General features: G+C 37.4%; 1 pseudogene; it reads left to right on the top strand.

Moving 5' to 3' along the window:
- LOC149749218 (uncharacterized) overlaps window positions 1–26999 on the top strand; it is a 198388-nt pseudogene that overhangs the window by 148522 nt on the left and 22867 nt on the right.

Genomic DNA, 26999 nt, shown 5'->3' on the forward strand with positions numbered 1-26999 from the left:
CAATCCTCAATCTCCAGCTTACTCTCCTCACCCCTTCTCCCCCAAAACCCTACCAAATTTTCTGTAGAAAGTGAAGAAATGCAGTAGGGTGATTGTTCAGCTTTGATAGACATGTCTATTTCTTTTGACATAGGGTCTTCTTGTTCTTCGGAAATCACACTCCTGAGTTGGGCTCTTTCTCTGCCTGATTGGAAAAGATCTTATTTTCAAGGCTAATGGCCTGTGTGCTTCTAACTACCTTTGAATCAGAGCAATCATATTTTTCTACCACCCAGTGTTCAAAAGTCATGAAGAAATGTCCCCAACATATTTAGAAGCATAGGGTTTTCTGAATGAGGACTATACATGCACAAGGAAATCATGGTCTTCATAGAAGTAAAGCTGCTTGGGACAGAGGAAGACTTCAGATTCAGAAAGCCTGCTTTTTGAATGTCAGCTCTGCCTCTCACTAAGGGTGGGATAGTGGACAAACTGATTAACTTCTCTGAGCATCATTTCCCTGTCTGTAAAATAATCGCTATAATACCTTTGTCTCAGGGTTTTTCCTAAAATCCAATAAGATAATTATGTACAACACTTAGACACATAAGTGGTCAATAAATGGTAGCTGTTATCACCAGTATTTTCTATGTGGAAATCAAGTAATCAAAATTCTGAAAAGAGATTTAAGATAAACCTGTCCCTTTTGTCTTTCTAAGTCCTTCTACACACGTGCTTTCTCTGCATTTTTACATCACACTTTTTTTTAAGCCCATGGTGGACAGCTAACCTCTGTATCCTGACACAGCCAGAACGTTTTTCTGCTTAGTGGACTTTAATTGCTACTGCATTACATTAGGATTCCCATGGAATTACTTATTATAGCCACACAGTGCCAGAATGAGTAATCGTGAAATCTATTAGAATGGCTACCAAGGAAACTACATATGAGTTTCCATCCTGTAAAGTATTTGGTCACATGAAACCAACATCCAATGCCTAACATGAGTAACATCCCAGGGATTTTATGGCATCATAGATAGTGAGTAAGTAGTTTTACATAACAAATAGAAGCTTAAATGACAATATAAATTTAGGTCCTACAATGTACTTTCTTTTTCAATAGATTAAAATTAAATTAAAGATATAATTTTTATATATCTTTAATCATTCATATATATCTTTTGATTTTAGTGAAGCCATAGAATAAATGAGTAACTAAAATTCATTGATGCAATATGTGATTATGTAAAAATGTTAATTAGCTTTGTAATCTACACAGCAAACATAGAGTACCAAGTCTACCATATATTTCTGCAAAAAGCACTGAAATAATGAATAAAATGTTAATACCTCCTCCTCTGATTGAACTGTTTCTTAGAAAATAATTTTTAAAATCTATAAATATCAATATATTCTATTGGTCTATTTCAAAGTTAGCATATAAATTAACATTGCACTGATGGTTTCAGATCTTGGGATTCAGAAATAAGAAGTAATAAAAACTAGTACCATGCCGTGTATTGCTTGATTCCATAAAGATGTAAAAAGTATCTTCACATTTCAACAATATTGCAATTGGGTTTGTTCTGGTATGGCATCACATTTTACTCATGTCCGATTCCCTGAATTTTGGTCCCCATTTACCTGTGCTGCATGGCGACACTATATCCCCTGAATCACAGGAAGAGGCAGGTGAGCATCCAGAGGCAGAATGGGAGGGATTGGAAGGGATTAAAAGCAAACTCCATGAGAAATTAGGTTTGTTGGGTCAAATGCTGGTGGAGCCATTCTACAATTTTATTCAATCTGAAAAATGTATAACTTCAATGCACTATATTTAGAAGGTACTATTTTGTGAAGTGGGTCAAGATCAGGCAACTCCCTGAATGTTTTGGTTTTGCTTTTTTTTTTTTTTGTTTTCCAGGAGCAAACCTCCTCCCAGAATTTACAGGATAGCACAAATATAGATTAAGACATTTCATACTTTTATGACTTCAGTTGGCTCTACACATCATTTACTCCATTTCTTTCAACTTCATGTACAGTTGTTTACATATCTGAAGGCACTGAGCTTATTCTGTGTAATCATGAAATATTATTTCTTAAAATGTCATTAATATAAATAATTTTTCTAATGTCATACCGTATTTATATTATTTATGAATGTGAAGGATATTATTTCCATTTGTTTTAAAGGTGACAGAAACTGAGGTTAAGCATTTACAGCTGTCAAGTGAACAAATAGCAGCTAAAAGCCCAGAAATCTTTCCTTTAATCCCTCTCACTTTGTTATTAACATAAGGAAAGACTCAGTCATTTTCAGCTTTCTTCCTTTTCCCCCATTTGTGAATGGGGTGCACCTGTATTCTTGTCTTTCTTACACTTTCTGCATCCCCATCAAATTTCAAAGAAGGAGACAGGAGGGAAGTATGCTAGTAACTGCGGGGGTTGGAGGGGTGCAGAAATTGCACTCAATGGAGAGTGGATCTCTTGGGCATGTTGGCATTTCTAGTAATTTTCTCACTCTATTCTCCCGTTTACTTCCTAACACTCTGCTTAAGCAAATCTCTTTGAGGGAAACCCTAGGACTCATGAAAGAGAGCCTAGGTCTTCACGTTGGAGAGATCTGTCCTAGAGTCTCAGAGCCACTCACTTCCTCATCTTTAAAATGAAGGTACATACTTATTTCTTACAAGCACTATTACAAGCACTAAATATCATAACTAGTTAGGCAGCAAAAAACACCCAATCCTCACTCATAGTAAGAACTTAACAAATGCAGTTGTTAAATGGCTCATAACTGTTATCTTCACCCCCATCTCCACAACCCCCCACATACCCTGACCCACCTGTTCTCCCCTCACAGAAGGCCACTCTCCATACATCAGCCAGGCCTCTCCAGTTGCATCACTTTTTCAACAAATATTTGTCAAACATTACTATGTTCAAGGCACCATGTAGAGAATTGCAGAAAACACCACGGTGTATGGAACCTTTAAATAGTCAACACACCTCTATGCCAGGTCCCAGACCAGGTGGTAGCTGAGCTTAGGCAAGTCCCTTCACTTTCCTGACACTGACTCCACAGATTCACATTGATCTTAACACTACCTTTGTTTTAATATTATCTTTTCTATTTCATTACATTATTATATACACCAGATGACATAAATTATGAGACTAGATTGTTCAAAACTATAGCAAGTAAGGCATGAAATGTTTGGTGTAAATGTATCATATATATCACAACTGTGATTAGTCTGGGAGAATTTTGCCCTCTCTATAGAGATATGTAGCTCATGTTTATTTAATTTCATCTTTTTATCCAAATTCTAATTCTTACTCATACAGGGCTTTTGAAGAACTGACCCTGCCTCAAAATGTGGGACACTCTCCCCTCTTATTATCACCTCATGAAAGTCTAATGAGGTGTGGAGGGAAAAAGGGTCATGTGTTGGCCTTTAGATCTATTCCATACACATTGTTGGAAGCAGTGTTTTAATACCAGAATGAAGACGAGCTTGCAAAATAAAGTTACTTTCTAAAATTCTTTTTAAAGAATAGGGCTTCATGGACTTGAGGATATGGGGAGGGGAGGGGTAGGTTGTGACGAGGTGAGAGAGTGGCATGGACATATATATACTACCAAGCGTAAAGTGGATAGCTAGTAGGAAGCAGCCACGTAGCACAGGGACATCAGCTAGGTGGTTTGTGACTACCTAGAGGGGTGGGATAGGGAGGGTGGGAGGGAGGGAGACGCAAGAGGGAAGAGATATGGGAACATATGTATATGTATAACTGATTCACTTTGTTATAAAGCAGAAACTAACACACCATTGTAAAGCAATTATACTCCAATAAAGATGTTAAAAAAAAAAAAAGAATAGGGCTTCATGGGATGAAATTTGAGTTTCACTCTTTGTATGTCACTACATTTTCCTTCTCATTTTACCCAAGTGTTCTGCTGTTGGACTCCAGTTAGCATCTGAATCCAACACTTTACCCAGTCCATGTAGACTGGTTGGATTAGGTGAAGGGAAGTTCCATCAAGATAAAGTTGCCCTAAGGGGCACAAAAGGGCATTACAGAGAAGTCAGGTAAGCCATGAATGGAGTCTTCTGTGTGAAATAAATTAACTACAAAAGGCCCCAGGTGGCTTTTCCTATCTTCCAAGAATTAACAATGTTTCACTGTTATTGAAAACTTATGGGATTTTTTTTTTTAATGACAGAATGAATGTTAAATATACAACATATAATTTATTCCATCCTGGCAGGAAATTGCCTTCAGTTTTCTCTGGGGAACTGTGCAAACATCTGGATAATATTGAAATTTTTAATATAAAAAAGTAGTAATTACCCCCAAACTTACTACTTCCCACATTTATTTCCTCTTTTTCAACAATTAGGAATTTATTTCTTTCTCAATGAGGATTTAAAGACTGCTTATGAAGGAATTAATTTTGCAATGCGTCCGCAAAGAACACAGTTCTTTTAGCCTGGTCTCATGGAAATTCACAGAAAGTTAATTTTTACCATTTTTCTTCAAGGCAGCCAAATTTTTTTATTTTACAGATGTTCATTTTTAAAAAATTTTGCCAACATAGTTTCCTTTGGTTTTGAATGTTGTGCTGAAATGCCTTTTTAATGTAATGAGCAGTATTACATGGCTATTTATATTTAGCTTTGATTCTCATTCATCACCAGCCTATGGAAGAATTTTGACAAGCAATGTACAAATGTGACATGGGTACAAAAGCATATCTCAGAGGTCTGGAATCTCTGGGTGAATGCCATGCTCCGTATAGTGCTGCATAACTCTGGAGGAGAATTTCCAGTAAGTTACATGGGATATGAAACTAGCCCTGATATTTTGCTCCATAATACTACTTTTTTGCTTCTCAGAAAGCAGTGTGAGTTCTTTCCTCTCACTTTTTCCCTATATTCCGTTCTTTTCTTATGTGTTCCTGAGTGTTGGTTCTTCATTCTTTTACTCAACTCACTCTATTTTTTTAAATAGTTTAGTTGGTAAAATGTTAATTAACCTCAAGTAATTTTCTTTCTTCTATTGCTATGTCTGAGCATTTTTGACTTTTGTTTGTTTTGTCTCCTTATTAATAGTATACCTAGACCTGTATTATTTCCCCATATAGCCTACACTTGAGTTCATTTATTCTCCTTGTGCTGGTTTCAGTGTTCTATGTTGAATTACAAGGACCTTGAAGGGGGAGAGGAAGCTGAGTAGTTCAGTTGGTTGCTGAGTCACCAGCTTCATTTTGTTAAGAATGCAGTTTTTGAACTTTGGCAAGTCTACTAATCTTTTTGAACCCCAATTTCTGATCTGAAATAATAATTGATATGTTCTGTCAATGGGTTCACTATGGTAATTAGTCATTCCTTCTAAAGTTTCTGAAGATGTAAATTGTATTTAATGCTTACTAGCTTAGAATATTTAATGATCCCAATATATGCCTAACACTGTGCTGTGTGCTGGGTGTACAAAGATGAATTGGGATCCCTTTCCTCCAGGACTGTTTTGAGAAACAGTTTCATGTAGAAGGGTAGTTTGAATAGACCATAAGAAAGGCTTTACATTACAATTACACCACATTACCATTAGTGTTAAACATGTGTGTGTACCATGACATGATTTTTAACATTCTATATTGCAATAATTGTAAATTAGAGAAGAGAGATAAATTTCCAACATAATCTAGTCTTTCTAGATTCAAGCACAATTATCCAAACAACTCTGAACAAATCTTACCCAGTTAATACCAATCATCAAATTTATATTTTTAAAAATTGTCCTATATCTAATAAGTATTGACTTCTGCTTCATTTTAATTCACATATCATCTGTTTTAAATAGAGAGAAGGGAAGAAGGAATTAACATTTGCTGAACACCTATCACATGCCTACTATGATGCTAAGTGTTTTAAGAGCATTATTTCAATAAGTACTCAGAATAATTCTCCAAGGTAGATACTGTTATCTCTAATTTAAGAATATGAGAAGTTAGACTGAGAGATCAGGTGATCTGTCCAAGGTCACCCAACCAGAAAATATTAGTCAATAGTCACACCCAGGTTCATTCACTCCAAAACCCATGCTTGCTCTGCTACACCACATCCCTACCCCAAAGGAAACCCGGAGAATAGGAGTTCAAACAGTCCTTTAAAGATATTGTAGGACACTGGTGGCCTCTGAACTAACTGCCTCACCATACTGATGAAGAATATGAGGACTGGAGAGTTTAAATGACTTGCCAGAATTCATCCTGCTAGTTGATGTCAGAGACTGGAGTGGGCATTATTTTTTTTCTAGGACAAGTCTATGCTCGGGAATATTCTGTCTGAAAATGAAAGAATGAACTCCCTGCTTCAAGAAATGCTTAAACAGAAATGTGATGATCAAAAATATTATAGAAGCACTTTTCAATGGATAGAAGTTTGGACTGGAAGACCTAAAAGCTCCCTTCCATCTCTCCCATTCACTGAGGCTGTATAATTAAAGATACTTTTCCATTATCTTTTCTTCAATTAAAAATAACTTACTAAGTAATTTTCCTATTCTCCTCAAGATATATACTTTTTAAAATAGGCTTTATTTTTTAGGGCAGGTTTAGATTCACAGCAAATTTGAGCAGAAAGTACAGAGACTTCCCATATACCTTCAGCTCCCACACATGCATGGCCTCCTCATTATCAACTTCCCCTACTGGAGTGATACATTTGTTATAACTGATGTACCTACATGACACATTATTATTACTCAAAGTCCATAGTTTACATTACAGTTCTCTCTTGGTATTGTGCAGGCTATGGATTTGGACTAGTGTATAATGACCTGTATCCACCAGTATGGTATCATACTGATGAGTTTCACAGCCCTAAAAATCCTCTGTGCTCCACCTATTCATCTCTCCCCCTCCACTCCGAACCTCTGGCAAACACTGATCTTTTTACTGTCTCCATAGTTTCTCCTTTTCCAGAATGTCATACCTTTGGAATCCTGCAGTATATACAGCCTTTTCAGACTGGCTTCTTTCACTCAGTAACATGCATTTATGGTTCTCCATGTCTTTTCATGGCCTGATAGCTCATTTCTTTTCAGTGCTGAATAATATTCTATTGTCTGGATGGACCACAACTTACTAATCCATTCACCTACTGAAAGACTTCCTGGTTGCTTCCAAGATTTTACAATTATAAATAAAGCTGCTATAAACATCTGTGTGCAGGCTTTTGTGCAGAGGTATGTTTTCAGATCCTTTGAGTAAAACCAAGCATTGTGATTGATGGATAACATGGCAAGAGTATGTTCAGATTTGTAAGAAATTGCCAAATTGTCTTCTAAAGTGGCTAGACCATTTTGCATTCCCACCAGCAATGAATGAGAGATCCTGTTGCTCCACATCCTCGCCAGCACTTGATGTCAGTGTTCTGGATTTTGGCTGTTTTAATAGGTATGTAATGGTATCTCACTGTTTTAATTTGTATTTCCCTGATAACATACAATGTGGAGCATCTTTTCATGTGCTTATTTGCCATCTATATATCTTCTTTGGTGAGATATCTGTTAAGGTCTTTGGCCCATTTATAAATTGTGTTGTTTTCTTATTGTTGAGTTTTAATATTCTTTTATATATTTTGGATAGCAGTCCTTTATCAGATATGTCTTTTTCAAATATTTGATCCTAGTTTGTGGCTTGTCTTATTCTCTTGACATTGTCTTTTGTAGAGCAGATGTTTTTAATTTTAATGAAATCCAGCTTATCAATGATTTCTTTCATGGATCATACCTTTGGTGTTGGACCTAAAATGTCATCACCATACCCAAGGTCATCTAGGTTTCCTCCTAGGTTATCTTCTAGAAGTTTTATACTTTTCTGTTTTACATTTAGACTACTTTGAGTTAATTTTTGTGAAAAGTGTACAGTCCAAGTTAAAATTCATTTATTTGCATGTGAATGTCCAGATGTTCCAGCACCATTTGTTGAAAGTACTGTTTTTGCTGCATTGTATTGTCTTTGCTGCATTGTATTGTCTTTGCTCCTTTGTCAAAGACCGGAGACCTATATTAAATCGTTCTATTTCTGGTCTCTCTTGCCAATAACATACTGTCTTGATTAGCTTTATAGTAAGTCTGAAGTCTGGTAGTGTCAGTCCTCCAATTTCATTCTTCTCCTTCAATATTGTGTTGCCTATTCTGGGACTTTTGCCTCTCCATATAAACTTTAGAATTCATTTGTAGATATTCACAAAATAACTGGCTGGGATTTTTATTGGGATTACATGGAATCTATAGATCAAATTGTTAAGAACTAATATCTTAACAATATTGTCTTCCTATCCATGAACATGAGATAGCTCTCCATTTTGTAGTTCCTCTTTGACATTTTTCTTCAGAGTTTTTGGTTTTCCTTATACAGATCATGTACATATTTTGTTAGATTTATAACTAAGTATTACATTTTGGGGGGGTGCTAATTTAAATAGTGTTAAGTTTTTAATTTCAAATTTTACTTGTTCATTGTTGTTGTATAGGAAAGTGATTGACTTGTATGTATTAACTTTGTATCCTGCAATCTTGCTATAATCACTCTTTAGTTCCAGAAAATTTTTTTATTGATTCGTTCAGATTTTCTTTGTAGATGATCATGTCATCTGTGAACAAAGTATCATTTATCCCTTCCCAATCTGTATACATTTTATTTCTTTTTATGTACTTGTTGCTATATCTAGGACTACCAATATGACATTGAAAAGCAGTGGTGAGAGAGGACATCCTTACCTTGTTCCTGATCTTAGTGGAAAATCTTCAAGCTTCTCCCATTAAATACCATGTTGGCTATTAGGGTTTTTTTGTAGATATCTTTATCAAGTTAAGGAAGTTCCCCTCTATTTCTAGTTTATTAAGAGGTTTTATCATGAATGGGTGTTGGATTTTATCATGTGCTTTTTCTGCATTTTTTCATATAATCTATGTAAGTTTTCTTTCTTTTTTTTTTTTTCTTTTTTTCGGTATGCGGGCCTCTCACTGCTGTGGCCTCTCCCGTTGCGGAGCACAGTCTCCGGACACGCAGGCTCAGCGGCCATGGCTCACGGGCCCAGCCGCTCCGCGGCATGTGGGATCCTCCCAGGCTGGGGCACAAACCCGTGTCCCCTGCATCAGCAGGCGGACTCTCAACCACCACGCCACCAGGGAAGCCCCAGTTTTCTTTTTTAATCTATTGATGTGATGAGTTACATAAATTGATTTTCAAATGTTGAAAGAGCCTTGCATACCTTGATTATGTCCCACTTGATCATGGTGTATAATTCTTTTTGTACATTTCTGATTACAATTTGCTAATATTTAGTCAAGGATTTTTGCATCTATGTTTAAGAAAGACGTTGGTTCATGGTTTTCTTATGTTTTTGTCTGTATTTTGGTATTAAGGTGATACTGGCCTCATAGAATGAGTTATAGGAAGTATTCCCTCAGCTTCAATCTTCTGAAGGAAAATGTAGGAAAATGGTACAATTTTTTCCTTAAAGGTTGCTAGAATTCACCAGTGAACCCAGCTGGGCCTGGTGCTTTCTGTTGCAGAGGTTATTAATTATTGATTAGATTCTTTAATAGTCATGTCTATTCAGATCGTCTACTTCTCCTTTGTGTTTTGGCAGTTTGTGTCTTGGTAGGCATTAGTCCATTTCACCTAAGTTACCAACTTTGTGTGCATAGAGTCGTTCATCCTATTCCTTCATGATTCTTTTATTGTCCATGGGATCTGTAGTGATGTCCCGCTTTCATTTCTGACACAATTTGTGTCCTCTCCTTTTTTCTTAGACCAGCTAAGGAGGCTTATCCGTTTTGTTGGTCTTTTCAAAGCCTTTGGTTTTGTTGCTTTCCTATATTGATTTCCTGTTTTAGGTTTCATTAATTTCTGCTCTAATATATTTTCTTCTGCTTATTTTGGATTTAATTTTCTCTTCTTTTTCTAGTTTCTTAAGGTGGAAACTTTAATTATTGATTTTAGATTTTTCTTCTTTTCTAATACATGCATTTACTGTTATAAATTCCCCCTCTAAGCACTGCTTTTGCTGTACACCATAAATTTGGTGTTGTCCTTTCATTTAGTTTAAAACATTTATCTTGAGATTTCTTCTTATGCTATTTAGAAGTATGTTGTTTAATCTCCATATATTTTTGGGTTTTCCAGTTATCTTTCTGCTATTGATTTCTAGTTTAATTCCACTGTGGTTTGAGAGCAGGCATTCTATGATTGCTATTCTCTTACATTGGTTAAGGTGTGTTTATGGCCCCAGGTGTGGTCTATCTTGGTGAATGTTCCATGTGAGCTTCAGAAAAAAAATGAGTATTCTGCTGTTGTTGGATAAAGTAGTCTATAGAGGTCAATTATGCCTAGTTGATTGACAGTGTTTTGCGTTCAACTATATATTTACTGATTTTCTGCTTGCTGAATTGGTCCATTTCTAATAGAGGGGTATTGAAGACTCCAACTATAGTAGTGGACTCATCTATTTCAACTTGTAGTTCTATCAGTTTTTGCCCCTATGGTTTGATGCTCTGTTGTTAGAAACATACACATTAAGTATAATTATGTCTTCTCATAGAATTGACCCATTTAGCATTATTTTTATTCCTGATAATTTCCTTACTCTGAAGTCTGCTCAGTCTAAAATTAATATAGCTACTACTTTCTTTTGGCTAGTGGTATCATGAAGTGCCTTTCTCTACCCATTTAATTTTAATGTATATGTCTTTATATTTTAAGTGGATTTCTTGTAGACAGCATATGGTCAGGTCTTTTTTTTTTTTTTTTCCAAGTCTTTATTGAACTTGTTACAATATTGCTTCTGTTTTATGTTTTGGTTTTTTGGCCATGAAGCCTGTGGTATCTTACCTCTCCAACGAGGGATTGAACCCACACCCCCTGCATTGGAAGGTGAAGTCTTAACCACTGGGCCACCAGGGAAGTCCCTAGTCGGGTCTTGTTCTTTGATCCCCTCTGATAATCTCTGTCTTTTATTTGGTGCAATGAGACCATTGATGTTCAAAGTGATTATTGATAGGGCTGGAAGAATATCTACCATATTTGTTACTGTTTTGTATTTGTTGCCTTTGTTTTTTCTTTCTATTTTTGCCTTCCACTTTATTTGCTCTTTGTGGTGTTTTTTTCTAAATACCTTTATTGGAGTATAATTGCTTTCAAATGGTGTGTTAGTTTCTGCTTTATAACAAAGTGAATAAGCTATACATATACATATACCCCCATATCTCCTCCCTCTTGCATCTCCCTCCCACCCTCCCTATCCCACCCCTCTAGATGGTCACAAAGCACCGAGCTGAACTCCCTGTGCTATGTGGCTCTTCCCACTAGCTATCTATTTTACATTTGGTAGTATATATTAGTCCATGCAACTCTCTCACTTTGTCCCAGCTTACCCTTCTCCTTCCCTGTGCCCTCAAGTCCATTCTCTACATCTGCATCATTATTCCTGTCTGGCCCCTAGGTTCTTCATAACCATTTTGGGTTTTTTTTTTTAGAATCCATATATATGTTTTACCATACGGTATTTGTTTTTCTCCTTCTCACTTACCTCACTCTGTATGACAGACTCTAGGTCCATCCACCTCACTACAAACGACTCAATTTCGTTTCTTTTTATGGCCGAGTAATATTCCATTGTATATATGTGCCACATCTTCTTTATCCATTCATCTGTCGATGGACACTTAGGTTGCTTTGATATCCTGGCTATTGTAAATACAGCTGCAATGAATACTGTGGTACATGACTCTTTTTGAATTATGCTTTTCTCAGGGTATATGCCCAGTAGTGGGATTTCTGGGTTGTATGGTAGTTCTAGTATTAGCTTTTTAAGGAACCTCCATACTGTTCTCCATAGTGGCTGTATCAATTTACATTCCCACCAACAGTGCAAGAGGGTTCCCTCTTCTCCACACCCTCTCCAGCATTTATTGCTTGTAGAGTTTTTGATGGTGGCCATTCTGACCGGTGTGAGATGGTTTCTCATTGTAGTATTGATTTTCAATTCTCTAAGGATTAGTGATATTGAGCATCCATTCATGTGTTTGTTAGCAATCTGTATGTCTTCTTTGGAGAAATGTCTATTTACATCTTCTGCCCATTTTTGGATTGGGTTGTTTGTTTTTTTTGATATTGAGCTGCATGAGCTGCTTGTAAATTTTGGAGATTAATCCTTTGTCAGTTGCTTCATTTGCACATATTTTCTCCCATTCTGAGGGTTGTCTTTTCATCTTGTTTATGGTTTCCTTTGCCGTGCAAAAGCTTTTAGTTTCATTAGATCCCATTTGTTTATTTTTGTTTTTATTTCCATTTCTCTAGGAGGTGGGTCCAAAAGGATCTTGCTGTGATTTATGTCATAGAGTGTTCTGCCTATGGTTTCCTCTAAGAGTTTTACAGTGTCTGGCCACCTTAAATTTAGGTCTTTAACTCATTTTGAGTTTATTTTTGTGTATGGTGTTAGGGAGTGTTCTAATTTCATTCTTTTACATGTAGCTGTCCAGTTTTCCCAGCACCACTTATTCAGGAGGCTTTATTTTCTCCATTGTATATTCTTGCATCCTTTATCTAAAGCAAGGTGACCATATGTGCTTGGGTTCATCTCTGGACTTTCTATCCTGTTCCATTGATCTATATTTCTGTTTTTGTGCCTGTACCATACTGTCTAGATTACTGTAGCTTTGTAGTATAGTCTGAAGTCAGGAAGCCTGACTCCTCCAGCTCCGTTCTTCTTTCTCAAGATTGCTTTGGCTATTTGGGGTCTTTTGTGTTACCATACAAATTGTGAAATTTTTTGTTCTAGTTCCATGAAAAATGCCATTGGTAGTTTGATAGGGATTGCATTGAATCTGTAGATTGTTTTGGGTAGTAGAGTCATTTTCACAATGTTGATTCTTCCAATCTAAGAACATGGTATATCTCTCCATCTGTTTGTATCATTTTTAATTTCTTTCATCAGTGTTTTACAGTTTTCTACATAGAGGTCTTTTGTCTCCTTAGGTAGGTTTATTCCTAGGTATTTTAATTTTTTGTTGCAATGGTAAATGAGAGTGTTTCCTTAATTTCTCTTTCAGATTTTTCATCACGTGTGTATAGCAATGTAAGATATTTCTGTGCATTAATTTTGTAATCTGCTACTTTACCAAATTCATTGATTAGCTCTAGTAGTTTTCTAGTAGCGTCATTAGGATTCTCTATGTATAGTATTATGTCATCTGCAAATAGTGACAGTTTTACTTCTTTTCTTATTTGGATTCCTTTTATTTCTTCTCTGATTGCTTTGGCTAAAACTTCCGAAACTATGTTGAATAATAGTGGTGAGAGTGGGCAACCTTGACTTAGTCTTGATCTTAGTGGAAATGGTTTCAGTTTTTCACCATCGAGAATGATGTTAGCTGTGGGTTTGTCATATATGGCCTTTATTACGTTGAGGTAAGTTCCCTCTATGCCTGCTTTCTAGAGGGTTTTTATCATAAATGTGTTGCATTTTGTCAAAAGCTTTTTCTGCATCTATTGAGGTGATCATATAGTTTTTCTCCTTCAGTTTGTTAATATGGTATATCACATTGATTGATTTGCGTATATTGAAGAATCCTTGCATCCCTGGGATAAACTCCACTTGATCATGGTGTATGATCCTTTTAATGTGCTGTTAGATTCTGTTTGCTAGTATGTTGTTGAGGATTTTTGCATCTATGTTCATCAGGGAAATTGATCTGTAGTTTTCTTTCTTTGTGACACCTTTGTCTGGTTTTGGTATCAGGGTGATGGGGGCCTTGTAGAATGAGTTTGGGAGTCTTCCTCCCTCTGCTATATTTTGGAAGAGTTTGAGAAGGATAGGTGCTAGTTCTTCTCTGAATGTTTGATAGAATTCACCTGTGAAGCCATCTTGCCCTGGGCTTTAAACAAAAGATGGAAGATTTTTAATCACAGTTTCAATTTCAGTGCTTGTGATTGGTCTATTCATATTTTCTATTTCTTCCTGGTTCAGTCTTGGAAGGTTGTGCTTTTCTAAGAATTTGTCCATGTCTTCCAAGTTGTCTATTTTATTAACATATAGTTGCTTGTAGTAATCTCTCATGATCCTGTGTATTTCTGCAGTGTCAGTTGTTACTTCTCCTTTTTCATTTCTTATTGTGTTGATTTGAGACTTCTCCTTTTTTTCTTGATGAGTCTGGCTAATGGCTTATCAATTTTGTTTATCTTCTCAAAGAACCAGCTTTTAGTTTTATTGATCTTTCCTATTTTTTCCTTCATTTCTTTTTCATTTATGTCTGATCTAATCTTTATGATTTCTTTCTTTCTGCTAACTTTGGGGTTTTTTTTCTTCTTTCTCTAATTGCTTTAGGTGTAAGGTTAGGTTGCTTATTTGAGATGTTTCTTGTTTCTTGAGGTAGGATTGTATTGCTATAAACTTCCCTCTTAGAACTGCTTTTGCTGCATCCCATAGGTTTTGGGTCGTCGTGTTTTCATTGTCATTCGTTTCTAGGTATTTTTTGATTTCCTCTTTGATTTCTTCAGTTATCTCTTGGTTATTAAGTAGTGTATTGTTTAGCCTCCACATATTTGTATTTTTTACAGATTTTTTCCTGTAACTTATGTCTAGTCTCATAGCATTGTGGTCAGAAAAGATACTTGATATGATTTCAATTTTCTTAAATTTACCAACACTTGATTTGTGACCCACGATATGATCTGTCCTGGAGAATGTTCCATGATCACTTGAGAAGAAAGTGTATTCTGTTGTTTTTGGATGGAATATCCTATAAATATCAATTAAGTCCATCCTGTTTAAGGTGTCATTTAAAGCTTGTGTTTCCTTATTTATTTTCATTTTGGATGATCTGTCCATTGGTGCAAGTGGGGTGTTCAAATACCCTACTATGATTGTGTTAATGTCAATTTCCCCTTTTATGGCTGTTAGCCTTTGCCTTATGTATTGAGGTGCTCCTATGTTGGGTGCATAAATTTTTACAATTGTTATATTTTCTTCTTGGATTGATCCCTTGATCATTATGTAGTGTCCTTCTTTGTCTCTTGTAATAGTCTTTATTTTACAGTATATTTAAATAACTTAAATAAGAACTTATCCGTTCTTCTGTCTCAGTTATTCTGCTATTGATTCCTTCTAGAGAATTTTTAATTTCATTTATTGTGATGTTCATCACTGTTTGTTTGCTCTTTAGTTCTTGTAGGTCTTTGTTAAATGTTTCTTGTATTTTCCTTATTTTTTCCAAGATTTTGGATGACCTTTACTATCATTACTCTGAATTGTTTTTCAGGTAGACTGCCTATTTCCTCTTCATTTTTTTGGTCTGGTGGGTTTTTACCTTGCTCCTTCATCTGCTTTGTGTTTCTCTGTCTTCTCATTTTGCTTAACTTACTGTGTTTTGGGTCTCCTTTTTGCAGGCTGCAGGTTCATAGTTCCCATTGTTTTTGGTGTCTGCCCCCAGTGGCTAAGTTTGGTTCAGTGTGTTGTGTAGGCTTCCTTTTGGAGGGGTCTAGTGCCTGTGTTCTGGAGGATGAGGCTGGATCTTGTCTTTCTGGTGGACAGGACTGTGTCCAGTTGTGTGTTTTGGAGTGTCTGTGACCTTAGTATGATTTTAGGCAGCCTCTCTGGTAATGGGTGGGGTTGTGTTCCCGTCTTGCTAGTTGTTTGGCAAAGGGTGTCCAGCAATGTAGCTTGCTGGTTGTTTAGCGGAGCTGGGTCTTGGCATTGAGATGGAGATCTCTGGGAGAGCTTTTGCCATTTAATATTACATGGAGCTGGGAGGTCTCTAGTGGACCAATGTCCTGAACTCAGCTCTCCCACCTCAGAGGCACAGGCCTGACACCTGGCTGGATCACCAAGACCCTGTCAGCCACACCACTCAGAAGAAAAGAGAGGAAAAAAGAAAGAGAGAGAGAGAGAGAGAGAGAAAGAAAGAAAGAAAGAAAGAAAGAAGGAAAGAAAGAAAGGAAGGAAGGAAGGAAGGAAGGAAGGAAGGAAGGAAGGAAGGAAGGAAGGAAGAAGGAAAGAAAAAAAAGGAAGGAAGGGAGGAAGAAAGAAAAAGGAAGGAAGGAAGGAAGGAAGGGGAAAGAAAGAAAGAAAGAAAGAAAGAAAAGAAAAGGAAAGGAAAGGAAAGAAAAGAAATATTAAAATAAAAAATAATTATTAAAGAAGAAAAAAACGGACAGACAGAACTGTAGGACAAATGCTAAAAGCAAAGCTATACAGAAAAAAAATCACACAAAGAAGCATACACATACATACAATAAGAGAAAAAGGAAAAAATATATATCTTTGCTCCCTAAGTCCACAGCCTCAATTTTGGGATGATTTGTTGTCTATTCAGGTATTCCACAGATGCAGGGTACATCTAGTTGTTTGTGGAGATTTAATTCACTGCTCCTGAGGCTGTTGGGGGAGATTTCCCTTTCTCTTCCTTGTTCACACAGCTCCTGGGGTTCACCTTTGGATTTGGACCTGCCTCTGCATGTAGGTCGCCTGAGGGCGTCTGTTCTTCACTCAGGATGGGGTTCAAAGAGCAGCTGATTGGGGGCTCTGGCTCACTCAGGCGGGGGGAGGGAGGGGTACGGAATGTGGGGCAAGCCTGTGGTGGCAGAGGCTGGCATGACGTTGCAAGAGCCTGAGGCGTGCCGTGTGTCCTCCTGGGGAATTTGTCCCTGGATCATGGGACCCTGGCTGTGGTGGACTGCACAAGCTCCCAGGAGAGGAGGGGTGGATAGTGACCTGTGCTCGCACACAGGCTTCTTGGTGGCAGCAGTAGCAGCCTTAGCGTTTCATGCCCATCTCTGGGGTCTGCGCTGATAGTCGCAGCTCGCGCCTGTCTCTGGAGCTCGTTTAGACGTTGCTCTGAATCCCCTCTCCTTGCACACCCCGAAACAATGCTCTCTTGCCTCTTAAGCAGGTCCAGACTTTTTCCTGGACTCCCTCCCTTCTAGCTGTGGTGCACTAGCCCGCTTCAGGCTGTGTTCATGCAGCCAACCCCAGTCCTCTCCCTGGCGTCTGGCCTCCAAAGTCCGAGCCTCAGCTCCCCGCCCCCACCCGCCCCAGCGGGTGAGCAGACAAACCTCTCGGACTGGTGAATGCTGGTCGGCACCCATCCTCCGCACAAGAATCTCCTGGCTTTGCCCTCTGCACCCTCTGTGGCTCCAAAGATTCCCCCACCACCACCCCTGTCTCCGCCAGTGAAGGCGCTTCCTAGTGTGTGGAAACTTTTCCTCCTTCACAGCTCCCTCCTAGTGGTGCAGGTCCCATCCTATTCTTTTGTCTCTGTTTTTTCTTTTTTTCTTTTGCCCTACCCAGGTACATGGGGAGTTTCTTGCCTTTTGGGAAGTCTGAGGTCTTCTGCCAACATTCAGTAGGTGTTCTGTAAGAGTTGTTCCACATGTAGAAGTATTTCTCATGTATTTGTGGGGAGGAAGGTGATCTCCACGTCTCACTCCTCTGCCATCTTGAAGGTCTCCTCCTCTTTGTGGTTTTGATTAAGCACTTTATATGATTCCATTTTCTCTCCTTTTTAGCATATTAATTATGCTTCTTTTTTTAATGGTTGCCCTGGAGTTTGCAATATACATTAACAATTCATCCAGGTCCACTATCAGATAACACTCTACCACTTCACAGGCAATGAAAGTGCCTTATAATAACAAAATAATTCCTCCTGTCTCTTCTATCATTGTCATTCATTCATTTCACTTACACATAAGCATACATATACACACAAGCATACATAGTCAAATGCTATGGTTATTTTTGAACAAACTGTTATCTGTTAGATAAATTAAGAATGAGAAAAGTAAAAGTTTTATTTTACCCTCACTTAGTCCTTCTCCAGTGATCTTTCTTTTTTTATCTGAGTTTCTGACCCATATCATTTTTCTTCTCTTTAAAGAACCTCTTTTAACATTTCTTACAGGTTAGGTCTACAGGTGAAAAATTATTTCAATTTTTGTTTGACAAAGTATTTCTCCTTTTTGTAAAGGATAATTTCACGGGGTATAGAATTCTAGGTTGCTGGTTTTTTGTTTTGTTTTGTTTTTATCTCCAACACCAGATATTTGATTCCACTCTATTCTTGCTTATGAGATTTTTACGAAAAGTCAGATATGTAATGCTTAGCTTTTTTCCTCTATAGGTAAGGTGTTTCTTCCCCTCTGTATTCTTTCAGGATTTTTTTTTTTTTTTTTTTGCGGTATGCAGGCCTCTCACTGTTGTGGCCTCTCCCGTTGCAGAGCACAGGCTCCGGATGTGCAGGCTCAGCGGCCATGACTCACGGGCCTAGCCACTCCATGCCATGTGGGATCTTCCTGGACCAGGGCATGAACCCATGTCCCCTGCATCGGCAGGTGGACTCTCAACCACTGCACCACCAGGGAAGCCCAGGAATATTTTCTTTATCTTTTCCATAGTTTGAAAATGATATGCCTAGCTACAGTTTTCTTTGTGTTTATCCTACTTATTGTTCTCTGAGCTTCCTGAGTCTGTGGGTTGATGTCTGACACTAATTTTGGAGAAATTCTCATTCGTTATTGTTTCAAATATTTTTTCCATTTCTTTCTCTCTTTTTTCTCCTTCTGGTATTCCCCTTACAAATATGTCACACCTTTTGGAAATATCTTTCAGTCTTTGGATATTCCAGGTTTTTTTCCCAGTGCTTATTCTCTTTTTTTAAGGTTTTCATTTTTAAATGTTTCTATTGAGATATTCTCAGATCAGAGAGTCTTTCCTCAGCTGTGTCCATTCTACTAATAAGCCCATCAAAGGCATTCTTCATTTTTGTTATGTTGGTTTTGATCTCTAGCAGTTTTGTTTTTTCTTAGATTTTCCATCTTTCTGCTTACACTTACCATCTGTTCTTGAATGCTGTTTAGTTTATCCATTAGGACCTTTAGCATATTTATCATAAATATTTTAAATTCATGGTCTGATAATACCAACATCACTGCCATATCTGTGTCTGGTTCTGATGTTTGCTCTTTCTCTTTCAATTGTGTCTTTTTTGCCTTTTAGTATATCTTGTAATTTTTTCTTGATATCTGGGCATGATGTGTTGGGTAAAAATAACAGCTATAAATAGGTCCTAAATAGAGTCAGCCCTTTGTATCTATGGGTTTCATATCCACAATGCAATCAACTTGGATTGAATTTTTTTCAATTCCAGAAAATTGTAAAAAGCAAAACTTGGATTTGTTGTGCACTGGCAACTATTTACACATCTACATTTTATTAAATATTATAAGTACTCTAGAGATGATTTAAAGCATATGGGAGGATGTGCAGGTGTGCATATGTTACATGCAAATACACACCATTTTATATAAGGGACTTGAGCATCTGAGAATTTTGGGATTTGTGGAGGGTCCTGGAATCAATCCCCCTCAGTTACTGAGGGACAAATATAATGCAGCAGTAAGGTTTAGGGGGAAGGGAAGTGTCTTGTACTCACATGATTAAGTCCCAATATTTCAGTGAGCCTGTACCTCTAGACTGTGAAGTTCACAAGTACTTTTCAGTTCTCCCCATCCCATCCCCCTTAGGTGGGAAAGGATGGCTAGACTTGGGGACCACTGCATATTTCCCTTCTCCCACATGGAAGACTAGAGGGGGCTGGAGGTGGTATTTTCTTTCCCCCATGTCAGTTAGGTGCTCATTAAACCGCAGCAGGTTAGGCTCTCATTAACTAGTTTCTCCTGATGGCAGACCTTATTAAGAAGAACAGAATTCTCTGGCATATTTCAAAATGGTTCCTTTTCCCTGTCCTCTGCCAGAATCGCAGGGGATTTTTCTGCAGTATGTACTCTGAGAACCTGATAGAGCTCCAGGAAATAGAACGCACAAGAGCATGGGTGCCCTCTCCCCATGGCTGGGCCCCCCTGGGTATTTAACTCTCAGAGTTGTCCACATTGAGACATTTATTACAGTTTAGGTTTCTCTATCCCATCACTGGTTCCCAAGGGGCTTTCAGTTCATGTGTTTCTATTTTGGTAACCCTTGATTCCCTGTATTCACCTGTCAGTCTCTCCAGTTGGGGGGGGAACAGCAGTTTTCCCTGCGATCTCACTACTCTTATGGATCTAAGGAGAGTTGTCAATTTTTCAGTTTGTTCAGCCTTTTACTTGTTGTTAGGACAGAGTGGCAACATCCAACCTTCTTACATGCTAGACCAGAAGCTGGAAGTCTCAGGTTTTTACTTTTTGATAACTTTTATCATTTTCCATGTTCTAGGTTTTCTAAGAGTTTAACTTCTCTGACCTTACACCAGAATACAGGTCATAAGCAAGGAGAAGTGAACTTTGAGAGGTAAGGACAATTCTCTCTCAATATCTCTCTCTCTAGTTCTCTTTTCTCTCTCTCTCTCTCCCTTCTTCCCTCCCTCCTTCTTCCTCTCTCTCTTTCCTTCCCTCCCTCTCCTCCTTCTTTCTTTCCCCTAACACACACACACACACACACACACACACACACACACACACACACAGAGTTAATATATTCTGTGTCTTTGTCCTTAGGCAAACCATGATCACCTTTATTAAAATAACAAAAAACATTTGTAAGCCTGACAATGGTATGCCAGGCACTAGTTTTCCCCATATCCTATCCCAGTATTTAATTTACTTCTTGTACACAGAGTCCTTTGTTATACATTTGGTTTCTGAGCTATTTCCCTTTGAACAAATATCCCTTTAAACCTTAACTATAGTGTATGATGAATTGGGAGATTGGGATTGACATATATACCCTAACATGTATAAAATGGATAACTAATAAGAACTTGCTGTATAAAAAATAAATAAAACTCAAAAATTAAAAAAAAAACACCTTAACTATAGTGTAAGAAAAGATTTTCCCCTTATTTTTCTTTAAAAAAGTTTTTATTTAATGCAAATTGATAACATCAGTTATTAAATTGTTTAGTTACTATTTTAATCTTGGATATTAAAATGTAAATTGGCATCAAATTGAGTCTATGATTCCAGGGCCATTACATTAATTTTTATCATCAGATTCCAGGATTAAGGATGGGAGGTGGGATAGATATGAAATATTTCTCATTTTTTAATTTTTTAAAAAATCAATAAGTGACATAATTAAAGCAGATAAAGTTAAAACTCAGTTTCTACTTGATAAGTTTTATATATTTTAATTATCATAAGATTTCATGCTCACTGTAAATCATTCAAACATCACAGAAGTGTATTAAATAAAAGTGAAAGTTTTATTCCTCACACGCCCCCAGCCTCCACTGCTCCAGGATAACCACTATTAAGAGCTTAATTGCCATACTTGTAGACCTTTTTGATTTTGCACACACATACACACACATATATATATGCGTGTGTGTTCATACACAAAAGAACTGCTCATACTGTACATAATGTTCTTCAACTTGCTCTTATAGAACCAACATTATAGAAAATTTTTATACAACTATATATAAATATACCTCATTTATTTTAATGTCTACCTAGTATTCCATCTTATGGATGTGACATAATTTATTTAACCATTCTCTGGTTGATAAACATTTAGTCTGTTTTCAATTTTTCACCATCACACATAAAGCTGCAATAAACATCCTTGTACGTAAATTATTCTGACATGTTTATTTTTACCATTTACCCTAAAAAGTCTGACAAACACACAATCTAGAACTAGACAAAGATTTCACTGTCTATCTCCAAGGTTAAGAGGCAGAATTCAGAGTTGGGAAAGTCCTACAGGGGAACAAAACAACACAGAGCATGGACCTTAACACAGGGGGCTACAGATGACTTCAAGATTGTGAAGATCAATGGATCTTAATACACTCTCAACAAGGAGAGAGCCCATTTAGATACAGGCTAGGATCCAAGTCCATGTTTATAAAGGGAGGGGATGATTGGAAGGAGAAAAATGCATGTCTCAAAGGGTAGTGTCTGAAATATTAGACACGCCAAAGGGCATCTGAGGTAAGATTCAGGGGAAAAAAAAAAAAACCTGACATTTTCCAAGTGCTTACAGGAAGCAAAGGTCAAAGCTCAGATAAGTTTACTGGCTCCTTAGGGGTTACACACCCTCTAAATGGCTATATTCATCCCTTGTCATGAGTGTTAAACTACTGCAGTAGAATCTAATAGGAAGTGCCATATACAAAAGTAGCAAATATGCAATGTCATATGCAAGTAACACCTTGATCCTTGGCAGAATATTCAATCTCCTAGCACCACTGCATTTCTATCATGTTGGAAACCTCCCCCCAAACTTTATTTCTCCTTGCTTCAATACCATATCTCTCTTTCAACATCATAGTTTAGGTACAATTTTTGAGCAATTACAATGTGCCCAGCACTATGCTAAGTACCTTTTGGGTGGTATTTCATGTAACCTTCACAACAGTGCTACGAAAAGAATATTATTACTCCCATATGCAGACACAAAGAGATCACAGTGCCAGTAAGTGGCAGAACAAGGGCTCAAATCCAGGTAGGCACACTCTGAAGCCCATGTGTCTAATCACTACAGGATATCATCTATTTTATTCTGAATATTCAAGGAAGAAATCTTCAGATGGAAGTGATAGAACCCTATTAATGCATGGTAATAAGACTGGAACTGTTCAGTTTCTATCAAGTTCTATCTTAGTTGCCAGGGAACATAATTCTCAAGTTTTTGGAAGCAGAATATTGGTGAAAAGGCCCTAAAGCCCAAAGTAAGGAATAAAAATTAGCCCTTCGAAACGTGTTTGAGACCTTTCCAAAAATTCTAAAAGAACACCAAACAAGACTGTTGAATCAAATTTTAAGCCTTTGATAAATCATGGAGAATGAAATAAATGCATGATAATAGGAAACAGACAAATATAGATTTGAAATTCAAAGAAGAGAAAGTAAATTTTGAAAATTTATATCTAGGAGTATTTATAAAACATGAGGAAGATTCCAGGACTGATTATTAAAAGCATTTTTTATTTGAAAATAAAACAAAAATCTCTAGACAGAACTACAGATTTCAAAGGGAGAAAATCTGTTTCTTCTTTTTCTTCTTTTTTTTTTTTTTTTTGATGGACTGATGTATCTGGACTTTGCTAAAGTCTCTGATTACCATTTTTCAGGAAAGTATTTAGCAAAACCTTTCATGATGGAGGTACACATGACAGAAAACTACAAGATCAATGACATGGAGTTTGGGGAAGAGCTGATTATTTCAATCATCAGACCTAAGACTGTTGGTTAACTGTCCAAATATTTCCAAAATAAGATCTCTGTTAGCAAGTTGCAGCAAATCCAGTAGGTAGCAGAATCAGAATTTAAAGTTTTCTACTGGATGTTCAGACCTAAATCTAGAAAGATAAAATTTAATGTGGAGAAATAAAACTAAAATATCTGAGACAGTTTATTTCTCCAATAACTTTGGATACTACTTCCTAATGATATGATTAAGCATTCCTAATAATATCTGGAAAATGGGACAAGCAAAACAAAGTTCTACCACAAAGTTTAATTAAATAAACAACACTACATTGGGCATTATAAAGCCTTAGAGTACATAAAGATGTAAAAACAGTTGGGCAATCTCAAGCTGCATGACTCAGCCATCTTACCGCATCCAATGTTGTTTCATTTCTTTCCTATGTTGGATAAAGTTTTTATTACTTTTTAGCTCACATTTGCTTCTTTCTCTATTAACCCTACTTTACTGAAAACCTACTGCAAATGCTGACTTCTGCCCCCACACAAAATCCCCTGCTCTGACATTTAGGGCAGACCATGTGTATAACCAACCCACTCGCCTCCTTTTCATGCTGCCAGGGTCCCGATTGGTTCTGGAGTTTACCCTTCCCCATTCAACTCAGATAAACTCTGAGGGGTCACAGTCAGTCACAGGGTCTCATCGTCCTTGTCTATGACTGGTTTGGGGAAAGCGTGTGCAATCCAGTTTGGCCAATAAGACGTATACATATATTTATTCATTAATTTCACAAACATTTACTGAGCACCTGCTACATGGCAGACACAAGGGGAAGGAGAAGTAGACAAAACAGAAATATCTCTGGCCACATGGGCCCTAGATTCTATTTGGAGAAGGAAAAAAATTAATAGAAAACATGAAGAATATTAAAGGACTTTTGGGAAAAGACTCTTCATTTTCAATATTTTTTAATGCCAAAGGAAGAAATTGTTCTTAATCTTTCTCTGACACTGATGTATAGGACATGATGTTTGGAGCTTCAGCAATGTGGAGAGGAGCTAGCCCACCTGGACAGGACAGCAGTGCAGAAAAATGGAAAGAACGACCACTGAGCTGGCTAAGCTAATCAACCTGGTCACTATAATGCTTAAGGGTTTTATTACATTCTGTTGAGTGTATCCTAACTGATATGATATGGTATACAGGGTTGGCAGAAAAGACTCCAGAGCAAGCTACCCCTTCTCTGACCCTTTTTTTTACAGGCAGAGTTGATTAGGACATCCATCACCACCTTGGTAATAGGGGACATTAAACAAGAAAGTGAATATATGCCCCGCTTTCTTGTGCATTGGCGTGGAGGAAAAACAAATATATAGAATGAAAGTGCACAGACAACTAGCCCACTAATGTAAGAGTATACATCCTTTATAAGTATACTTCAGAATAGGTTTAGATTGCTGTTTTCTGGCACTGAAATAGTAGGTATTTATCATCACAGAAAGATTAAGGTTATTTTGAGGCTTTACTTATCTGTATTCTTAATGTAACAATGACCCATCCATAATCAGTATCTGTTTAGTAGATGAAAGAAAAATATTCTTTTTATGCAGATATAGAAATGGAAGACGTAGCTAACAGATATTCCCAAAAACTTGGTGAGAAGAAACTGTTATTCTCCCGAGTGTTGCGATGAATGAGGCTAAGAGCTGTGCGATTCTTCCTGTGATCCCAGAGAGCAAAAATCCCTCATGGATACAGAAAAGGAGTAACTTAATAGATACTGATTGAATGAATGAATATTTAAGCATCTCCAATTCTGAAATGCATATTCATGTTTCTTTTCACCCAAAGACATAGCCCTTATCTTTCAAAACCTTACATTCTTATTGGGACAGGACACAAATCTTTCTCTCTCTCTCTCCCTCCCTCCCTCCCTCATTTCCTCTATATTTTCTTTCCTTCCTTCCTTCCACTCTTTTTCAGCAAACAGTGTGTGCCTTCTATGGAGCAGGTATTATGTGCAGTATATGAATAAGACAGATAAGACAGGTTTTGCCCTTAAATTTATTATACTCCAAGAAAAGAAAAAGATACATTTAAAGTTTTCATGTATTTGCCTGGTGAATGTTATCTAATAAATAGTGAGTGCTACTGAAATCCAAAGTAAGGAGAGACAGAGAGCTATAAGCAGAATTCATGTGGAGATACTTAAAGCAAAAAGTGATTTTTAAATTGGATTTAATAAGGTAATGAGTATATATAAAGGGAAAGGAAAGACAATGAAGGCTAGAGAAAATGTAAAAAAGAAGTACTCATGTACAGATGTATATCGGGTATTGTAGGGGCAGTGACTAGATTGTTTTGTGAAAATTACACGTTTCCTGTGGAAGAGTCAGGAGAGTGAAGTTCCAAAGGGTAGCATGTGGTCATGTAAGAGAAGTCTTTGAAGGACAGGCTAATACTTGGTCTAAAGCTACTGGCAATGAGAAGCTTATTTAAGCAAGGCAAGAAACACAGAACAGAGCTGAAGCAAATTGTCTATCGTTGATGTAGTCAATGGAAAACAATTCTTGTATCATTACTGGACTGTGATGTTTGAGTTGAAATAAGATTTCTAAAAAGGAGAAAACAATTGTGGGCCAGAGTACTTGGGACACTGTGATTTAAATTAAGAAATATGTATTGGGTCTTCATCCTGGTTCCTGTGATGAGGACATAAGTGTCTTCTGTTATGTTAATGAGGTGACTTTTGGAAAGTACCCAAGGATAGAGGCTGGTTATCAGTAGAGCCAACCCTGCCATTAGAGAGTTAGAATCCTCCCCCATGCCCCCATCCCCACCTCTGGGTAGGAGAGAGGGAGTAGAGATTGAGTTCAGTCACCACCAATGGCCAGTGATTTAATCAACCATGCTTATGTAATGAAGCCTCCATAAAAAGCAAAATGGACAGGAGTCAGAGAGCTTCCAGGTTGGTGAACATGTGGAGGGGCTGGGAGGGTAAGGCACCTGGAGAGGGCAGGGAAGCTCTGCGTCCTTTCCCTGTACCTTGCCTTATGCATCTTTTCCATCTGGCTGTTCCTGAGTTTTACCCTTTTATAATAAACCAGTAATCTAGTAGTAAAATGTGGTCTCTAAGTTCTGTGAGCCACTCTAACAAATTAATCAACCCCGAGGAGGCAGAGTCCTTGGAACCTGCAATCTAGCTGGTCAGTCAGAAGCACAGGTGACAGCCTGGACTTATGACAGTGTCTGAAGTTGGGGCAGGGGAGTGGGGGAGGGGTCAGGGCTACAGGACTGAGCCCTTAACCTGTGGGATCTGACACTATCTCTGGGTAGGTGGTGTCAGAATGCAGTTAATTGCTTGGTGGTACTGGAAAACACCCTCATTGGAAAACAAGAAGGATAAGGTGAATATTTAAACAGTTCACTGAATCTAAGATCCCCATAATAATGGTGAATAACAATATGACTATTTTTAACTGTTAAATTTGATTATAGCATGGATAAGAGGAGGAAATAATTTAAGCAACAGAATCACCAAACCCATCATTACTCCAAAAAATGTGGAGTTTTCAATTTCAAAACTGTAATCAAAATGTTAGTCTAAAAATGCACACTCTAACTCATTTATCAACTGTTTCAAAATATAATATTATAAATGCTAATTTTGATAATAAAAATCCTATTAATGAATTGAGCTGTCTCCTAGAAAACCTTTTATTAATCCAATCATATTCTATAACCATTCAAAAAGCTTGGGAATGCTAATAAGAGAAAAACTGTTTTAAG

Source organism: Delphinapterus leucas, chromosome 5 (assembly GCF_059928025.1).
Source record: "Delphinapterus leucas isolate spDelLeu-1000000601 "Yukka" chromosome 5, BTC_Dleu_Yukka2, whole genome shotgun sequence".
NCBI lineage: Eukaryota > Metazoa > Chordata > Mammalia > Artiodactyla > Monodontidae > Delphinapterus > Delphinapterus leucas.